We start from the raw sequence: 8,807 nt of genomic DNA, 5'->3' as shown, positions 1-8,807 counted from the left end.
CCCGCCAGCTGCACCACTGGCGGTCCACCGGCGGGGAAAGCCGGCGGAACGCCAGAGATTTGGCCGGCTTTAATCCGGCGGTCCGCCGGCGACTACGCCAGAAGACCGCCGGAGAAACGCCAGCGTACCGCCGGTGTACCGCCAGTGTTTCACAAGCTGACCGCCGAAGAAACGCCGGCGTACCGCCAGTGATCCACCAGTAGACCGCCAGAGAAACGCCAGCGTACCGCCGAAGAAACGCCAGCGTTCCGCCGGTGTACCGCCAGTGTTCCACCGGCAGACCGCCGAAGAAACTCCAGCGTACCGCCGGTGTTCCACCAGTAGACCGCCAAAGAAACGCCAGCGTACCGCTGGTGTACCGTCAGTGTTCCACCAGCAGACCGCCGAAGAAACGCCAGTTTTCCGCCGGTGTACTACCAGCAGACCGCCGGAGAAACGCAAGCTTACCACCGGAGTACCGCTGAATTTCTGTCAGAGAGAGCCACTGGCTATCCACTAGCTAATATCCAGTGTTCTGGCGACCTGCTAGCCCAAATCTGGTATTTCGCCAGCAACCCGCTAGGCAGAGATATTCACATGAATTGCTAACCAAATATCTGTGTTCCGGTAGAAAACTGTCCGTCAAATATCGGGTTTTGTCCCAGCACATTGTCAAGGGAATGCTAGCAAGAGTGCCAGCTTGTTTGGGTGTACTACTAGAACAGAGCTAATGGTCTACCTGCAGATTTTACTGAATTACACATGCGGTTACATATGAAGAAATAATGACTAACACAGTGAAATTAGTTGCTATCATTTTATTACGCCTATAAATTACAAAGCGAGAAAATGAGTTCCAGCGTTAAATATTGCAACAGCACTAAAGAAATTCACTCGTCAACTGTTTGTGGTGAAGTCCGAGATTTTCGCCCTCCCTCACAATCAGATGCATCCTTCAGAAATCTAACCACCGCCGCCTGAATATCAGATGAAGTCGATTGTGCAGTTCCTCCGTACAGCTTCTGTTAATACAAAACACATTACACAAAACATTACATAAAAGATTGCATTCTACACAAGCAGTAAAATGAAGCCAATAATGGGTTACCCGATACTCATAGCTAGGACAGTTACTACTGTTCATGTTCCACAACCATGCATCAGTTACTACTGTAACTGCTCGTAGCACATGTGTTACAGGTGGCAAGTTTTTTGTAAATGCAAATTTAAAAAAAAAAAAAAATTAATTATAAAATTTAATATACTAAAAAAATTTTTTTTAAATTACTGCAAATTTTCACCTGTCTGACTCTTAGTTCAATGTGTCACATCTTTTTGATAATTACTGTGCCAACTGTAACACTAGCTATGAGTATCGGCTGTGGTCTCACATTATGATCACAATTGGTTAAACTACATTATTCACATTTTCACACATTTACCATTTTTTCAGTGATATACGAAATATTTCCTTTGCATTTGACAGTCACCTTCTTTCATTTTATACTGAACACATGCATTACTGTTGCAAATCCAGGTCCCATCAATTGGGAAAGAAAGTGACAATGGACTGGTCAATAAAATCATATGGTGAATTAACTTTAAAATCAATGCTGAATGCTGCTTTTCAACTGCATCTGAAACAACACATCTTACATCAAAATATATTTGTAGTAACTTATTTAAATGACCAGAATTCAATGTATATTAAAGCAAGAATTCTCGTTGATGGGGTTTTGCATTGAAAAGCTGGCCGATCCATGAGTCAAATGCACAACCCCCTCCCCACAACTCAAGGTTCTCTTCACTGCTGCTGAAAACAAAAATGACACATATAAACTCACTTTCATACATGCAGCTTCGCAAAGGCTGTTTTCCCAGTGGTACATGTCCAGTTCAGTGTGGTAGCAACTGCATTTGCCAATAAATCACCCATGATTCTTTTAACGCACTCCTTCAACGTGTTGCCACCAAGAATTGATAGTCTTCTCTTCTTGAAACAACAAAAAGAAAGAAAAGTTAATCAGAAACCATTCAATAATTATTATACAAACAGAAATATTCAAGTAATTCTATTTCATCCAAACTTTGGCATCTTTTGCTAATTTCTTATCAATATTTTAAGAGGAACTAGCAATGCAGTGCTGCAATGTTCCTTTCTGGGTCCAGTCAAAAACAAGATTGATTTAACAGCCCACTTTTGTAGAATGCACCGCAATGTAAAATCATTTCTGGCCAAACTCTTGTTACCTAAATGCTTTCATGTCTGTTACTACCTTAGAGTTTTAATTTTCTCCCAGGAAAAGGAAATTAGCCCCTCAGGAAATATTTTATTTTGTACAGACCACTGACACAATAAAACCTGACTTGGCTTCAAATTTATAATGATAAACTAACATTACACTCTGGAAAACTGTTTTCTGATTACTTTCCTTACACTTTTAAACTGACTTACCAAATATCTTTCCAAAGCCTTGTTTGTTTCAATAGAGTCATCCAGGTTATTAAATTCCTCCAAAGATCCCACAGGAATAGTAACGCGCTGGCTTCTAACTTAGTTCCTGAAATCCTGATCTGGAAAAATTGATAAATTGTGATTTAATCTGCTGACTCCATCTTCCTCAAAAAACAACAACAGCAGCATACTTTGGTGTTTCCATACTTCAAATTAAAGTTAACAGTAAATAAGTTCACAACAACATATTGTGCAGGAGAGGAATGGCTATCTGTCGCTCCTTTATATACTTAGAATCCTTTCACTCTTAACTTCAACTGTGTCATCATGCAGCTCAAAGTTGTTATCATTATTGCATGTTTCTTGTAAAACAGTGTTGACATGCCCATCAACCTCATTTTGTATTTTCCTTGTTTAGTTCGCCAGGGATTTCACATGAGTCATTTTTTCCCTGTTAATCTACTGCAAAATAAGAACCAAAAACAATAATCTAGAGCTCTTCATTCTGTATCCATTACTAACAATGGGCATTAACCCTTGGATTAATTTTTTTTTTTTTTTGGGGGGGGGGGAGAACTATTATATAAGGTCAAATTTACATCATCAAATACAGACAAATCATGTTATTCGTTACTCTGTCTGCAGAGCTTTTTAAACAGAATAACATACCCTCCTGCTTGCCGAAAGTTGTATCTACTTTCATTGCCATTTAATTCATCTGGGAATACAATAGAGGGGCAAATTGAACCTAAACTACCTCCACTAACTATGCTTTCAATGATTTATTGCCAAGGAATTTAAACAGTTCTCCCCGCAGCACTTTAAACTTTGAACCCTTTAAAGTAACTTTCCATAGAGTTAAATAGTGGCACGCAGTACAGACATAGCACAGAGGCAGTTCAGCTATTGGGCAAATATACTTTTCTTTAACTGAGGATCACTTCAATGTAGGCAGTTATTTTCTTGGAAATCATGTGCAGAATGATTCACCAGAAACTGAGCACATGGAATAAACCCAATGCAAATATTTCAAATTGACAGTAGCTAAGACAAAAAGCAACAAAAAGAGATAAGGCAGCCACAATTTTTTTAGAAGCCTAGAGGCTAGATATGAAATATTTTTCATTATCGTGTTGGTTGGTATCACCAAGAGCGTAGGAACCGGGGGGGGGGATGGGGACGCCAGCCCCCCAGTGAAAAATGTGGAGGGGCGGAAGTATCATTCCGCCCTCCCCCCCCCCCTGGCTTCGCAAGTCAGAAAACCCCTTTTTCATTCCCAAATGAGAAAAAAATCTCACTTGGAGCACCAAATTGCATCTAAGGCCAGGTGACAATTAAGTTTACAAAATTGAGTGGGTGTTGAAGTGTGCCATATTGCACCCTCCCCCCAGGCCGGCCATCAGTCTTCAGCCCCCCACTCAAAAGTACCTTCCTACGCTACTGGGTATCACTATACTCCACAGGAGTACTCATAAACTATGATGACGATGACCAATTGTTCTCCAAAATGCTTAATTTGTCACAAAAACTTTGAAGCCTAAGCACTAAACATGAAATCCAAAAAGATTTAACCACCAACCCATTCCTGATATTTAAAAACAACCATAGGCCTACTTATATTATTATTAAGAAGGTTTTAACATTGAGTCTTTACCTTCTTAACTAGCCTAGGCCTAGCTATAAACAAATAAAACAGCACATTATTTCTTAAAAGTTATGGATGACCATGATTTTTCAATACTGTAACATACCAAATGATTTAAAACTAGGCCTAGGCCCCTAGTACTAGTGTACTACCACTACTAGGCTAGTAGTAACTAGTAGTAGTACTGTACTACTAGTAAAGTAATATATATTTCAGAATATGATATTTAAAATGAGGAGGAAGCCTTCCATAGTCATCTAGTAATATTTACAGTATTAACCTTCTGCAGATAACAGTTTTCTTCTAATACAGTCAGCAAACAAATGTTTCGGCATAACATTGCATAACCTAGCTATTATACAAACAACGGTCATTAGTTTACCTTTATGTGTGATCGTTATTGCTCAGCCTAACACAATTAACACCTACAAATGTAGGCTAGGTGTAATTCATACACCGCGAAAGGCTTCTCATTAAGCGATACATTCTAGCCTAACGCTAGATTACGTCTAAGTTTATTTAAAAAATAGTCACTTCAAATACTTGCGAAATCAAATGTACAACTGTCAACCCTTAGTAAGAAAAAACAGGTACATACCTCTTAAGCAAATTTGTATCTGCAGACTGCAAGTACTTTCAAAACAATTGATCAGGATATCCAACATCGAAAGAGTTGTAACGGATTACGAAAGCGACCGCTTTTCAAACTAGCTGCTATATCTGAGGACACTGAGCATTGCGGTTTAGCGATTGGATGCCAGTTATACTAGGCTCGTTCGATCAGTGAAAAATGTTTTCTGAACTGTTTTCTCTCAACTACGCTAAATTGTTGATTAATAAATACTTCTTGGGATAGTTGAAATTTATTAAAGTATTTGAATATCGCTTATAACGTTATTGCTAATATTTATTTCAGAATTTGAATTTGTTGAAAATATTATTTTGTAAGTGTTCCTGTGGTTAAGGGTATTACCCGCCCATTTTGCCCAAATGCTTGCCAAGATTTCTTCATGTGGTATCCGTCAGACTCGTTCGATCAGTATTTTTTTCCCCTTCAAATATTATGTAGTGTATGATAATATATATAACATTGGATGGTAAGCAAAATTTAACTACTTTGAGTTAGCTCAATCTTTAATTACCTTATAGTTATTGGCGAATATAGGTTTTAGGAAAATATTATTCTGTTAATTGTGCCAGTTTGGTAAGGTAACTTCCCGCCAATTCTGCACAAAAGCTATCCAATATTTCCTCCGGCGGTACTGCTGTCGGCATTCCGCTGGATTTACAAGCCAGCTGTAATATCTATCGGTCCGTTAGCGGACCACCAGCCGTTGCCTAATAACGTATAAGCCCATGCAGCCGCACTTAAACCTGGCCTATAATACTACACAAAATCCAAGTATTCTTAATTTTTCTCTCCGCAGGAACAAATATATACAAAAAGCACGGGTAAAATAGTTTAATAGAAACTCATCTTTAACTAAACTTTCACATAGAAACTTAAGATTTTGGACAGACCCGATGGTCAATGTGTATGTGAACTTGTGTAAATTGCTGAGTGACTTTCATAACATAATATTTGTGGGAAATTTTCTACGGCGTTACGCTGTCGGTCTGCTGTCGGAATTCTGCTAGGTTTTTCCAAGCAACAATGTCTATCGGTCCGTTGGCGGACCTCCAGCGTGAAACCACCGGTTTGTTTACGACGTTGATACGCTGTTGGTCCGCTGTCGGCAATACGCTGGGTTTTTTCTAAGCAGCAATGTCTATCGGTCCGTTGGCGGACCTCCAGCGTGTAACCGCCGGCTTTTTAACGACGTCGATACGCTGTTGGTCCGCTGTCGGCAATACGCTGGGTTTTTCCAAGCAGCAATGTCTATCGGTCCGTTGGCGGACCTCCAGCGTGTAACCGCCGGCTTTTTTACGACGTCGATACGCTGTTGGTCCGCTGTCGGCAATACGCTGGGTTTTTCCAAGCAGCAATGTCTATCGGTCCGTTGGCGGACCTCCAGCGTTTTACCGCCAGCGTTTTTACGCCAGCGGACCGCCAGTGTGATGCGTACTGGGTACCGCACATTCGATTGGTCGGTACCGCACATTCGATAGATAGGTACCGAACATTCAATTGATCGGTACCGAACATTCGATTGATCGGTACCGAACATTGGATTGATCGGCACCGAACATTCGATTGTTCGGTATCGCACATTCGATTGATCGGTACCGAACATTCGATAGATAGGTACCGAACATTCGATTTATCGGTACCGAACATTCGATTGATCGGTACCGCACATTCCATTGATCGGTACCGAACATTCGATTGATCGGTACCGCACATTCCATTGATCGGTATAGAACATTCGAATGGTCGGTAACGCACATTCGATTGATCGGTACCGCACATTCGATTGATCGGTACCGCACATTCTATTAATCGGTATCGCACATTCGATACATCGATACGGTACAATCGATTGATCGGTAACGCACATTCGATTGATCGGTACCGCACATTCCATTGATCGGTACCGAACATTCGATTGGTCGGTACCGCACATTCGATTGATCGGTACCGAACATTTGATTGATCGGCACCGACCATTCGAATGTTCGGTATCGCACATTCGATTGTTCGGTACCGAACATTCGATTGATCGGTACCGCACATTCGATTGGTCGGTACCGAACATTCGATTAATCGGTAACGAACATTCGATTGATCGGTACCGAACATTCGATTGATCGGTACCGAACATTCGATACATCGATACCGTACATTCGATACATCGATACCGTACATTCGATTGATCGGTACCGGACATTTGATTGATCGGTACCGCACATTCGATTGGTCGGTACCGCACATTCGATAGATAGGTACCGAACATTCGATTGATCGGTATCGAACATTCGATTGATCGGTACCGAACATTCGATAGATAGGTAACGAACATTGGATTGATCGGTACCGAACATTGGATTGATCGGCACCGAACATTCGATTGTTCGATATCGCACATTCGATTGATCGGTACCGAACATTCGATAGATAGGTACCGAACATTCTATTTATCGGTACCGAACATTCCACTGATCGGTACCGAACATTCGATTGATCGGTACCGAACATTGGATTGATCGGCACCGAACATTGGATTGTTCGGTATCGCACATTCGATTGATCGGTACCGAACATTCGATAGATAGGTACCGAACATTCGATTTATCGGTACCGAACATTCGATTGATCGGTACCGCACATTCCATTGATCGGTACCGAACATTCGATTGATCGGTACCGCACATTCCATTGATCGGTATAGAACATTCGAATGATCGGTAACGCACATTCGATTGATCGGTACCGCACATTCGATTGATTGGTACCGCACATTCTATTAATCGGTACCGAAAATTCGATTGGTCGGTACCGCACATTCGATTAATCGGTACCGAACATTCGATTGATCGGTACCGCACATTTGATTGATCGGTATAGCACATTCGATACATCGATACGGTACAATCGATTGATCGGTACCGCACATTCGATTGATCGGTACCGCACATTCCATTGATCGGTACCGAACATTCGATTGGTCGGTACCGCACATTCGATTGATCGGTACCGAACATTTGATTGATCGGCACCGAACATTGGAATGTTCGGTATCGCACATTCGATTGATCGGTACCGAACATTCGATTGTTCGGTACCGAACATTCGATTGATCGGTACCGCACATTCGATTGATCGGTAACGAACATTCGATTGATCGGTACCGAACATTCGATTGATCGGTACCGCACATTCGATACATCGATACCGTACATTCGATACATCGATACCGTACATTCGATTGATCGGTACCGGACATTTGATTGATCGGTACCGCACATTCGATTGGTCGGTACCGCACATTCGATAAATAGGTACCGAACATTCAATTGATCGGTACCGAACATTCGATTGATCGGTACCGAACATTGGATTGATCGGCACCGAACATTCGATTGTTCGGTATCGCACATTCGATTGATCGGTACCGAACATTCGATAGATAGGTACCGAACATTCGATTTATCGGTACCGCACATTCGATTGATCGGTACCGCACATTCCATTGATCGGTATAGAACATTCGAATGATCGGTAACGCACAATCGATTGATCGGTATAGAACATTCGAATGATCGGTAACGCACATTCGATTGATCGGTACCGCACATTCGATTGATCGGTACCGCACATTCGATTAATCGGTATCGCACATTCGATACATCGATACGGTACAATCGATTGGTCGGTACCGCACATTCGATTGATCGGTACCGAACATTTGATTGATCGGCACCGAACATTCGAATGTTCGGTATCGCACATTCGATTGATCGGTACCGAACATTCGATTGTTCGGCACCGAACATTCGATTGATCGGTACCGCACATTCGATTGATCGGTACCGAACATTCGATTGTTCGGTACCGAACATTCGATTGATCGGTACCGCACATTCGATTGGTCGGTACCGAACATTGGATTAATCGGTACCGCACATTCTATTGATCGGTACCGCACATTCGATGATCGGTACCGAACATTCGATTGATCGGTACCGAACATTCGATTGATCGGTACCGCACATTCGATTGATCGGTAACGAACATTCGATAGATAGGTACCGTACATTCGATTGATCGGTACCGCACATTCGATTGAT

General features: G+C 41.8%; 1 long non-coding RNA gene across 1 annotated transcript; it reads right to left on the bottom strand.

Moving 5' to 3' along the window:
- Window positions 1-716: 716 nt before the first annotated feature.
- LOC139958683 (uncharacterized) lies at window positions 717-5,301 on the bottom strand. The gene is made up of 4 exons (XR_011789839.1): window positions 4,678-5,301; window positions 2,435-2,553; window positions 1,824-1,972; window positions 717-1,001 (listed from the first exon to the last, which is right to left on the bottom strand). It is a non-coding gene; the product is annotated as an uncharacterized lncRNA (long non-coding RNA).
- Window positions 5,302-8,807: the final 3,506 nt, after the last annotated feature.

This window comes from Apostichopus japonicus, chromosome 18 (assembly GCF_037975245.1).
Source record: "Apostichopus japonicus isolate 1M-3 chromosome 18, ASM3797524v1, whole genome shotgun sequence".
NCBI classification, from domain to species: Eukaryota; Metazoa; Echinodermata; class Holothuroidea; order Aspidochirotida; family Stichopodidae; genus Apostichopus; species Apostichopus japonicus.
Note: the sequence above shows the minus strand (reverse complement) of the source record. Positions and strands in the feature narration are given on the sequence as shown.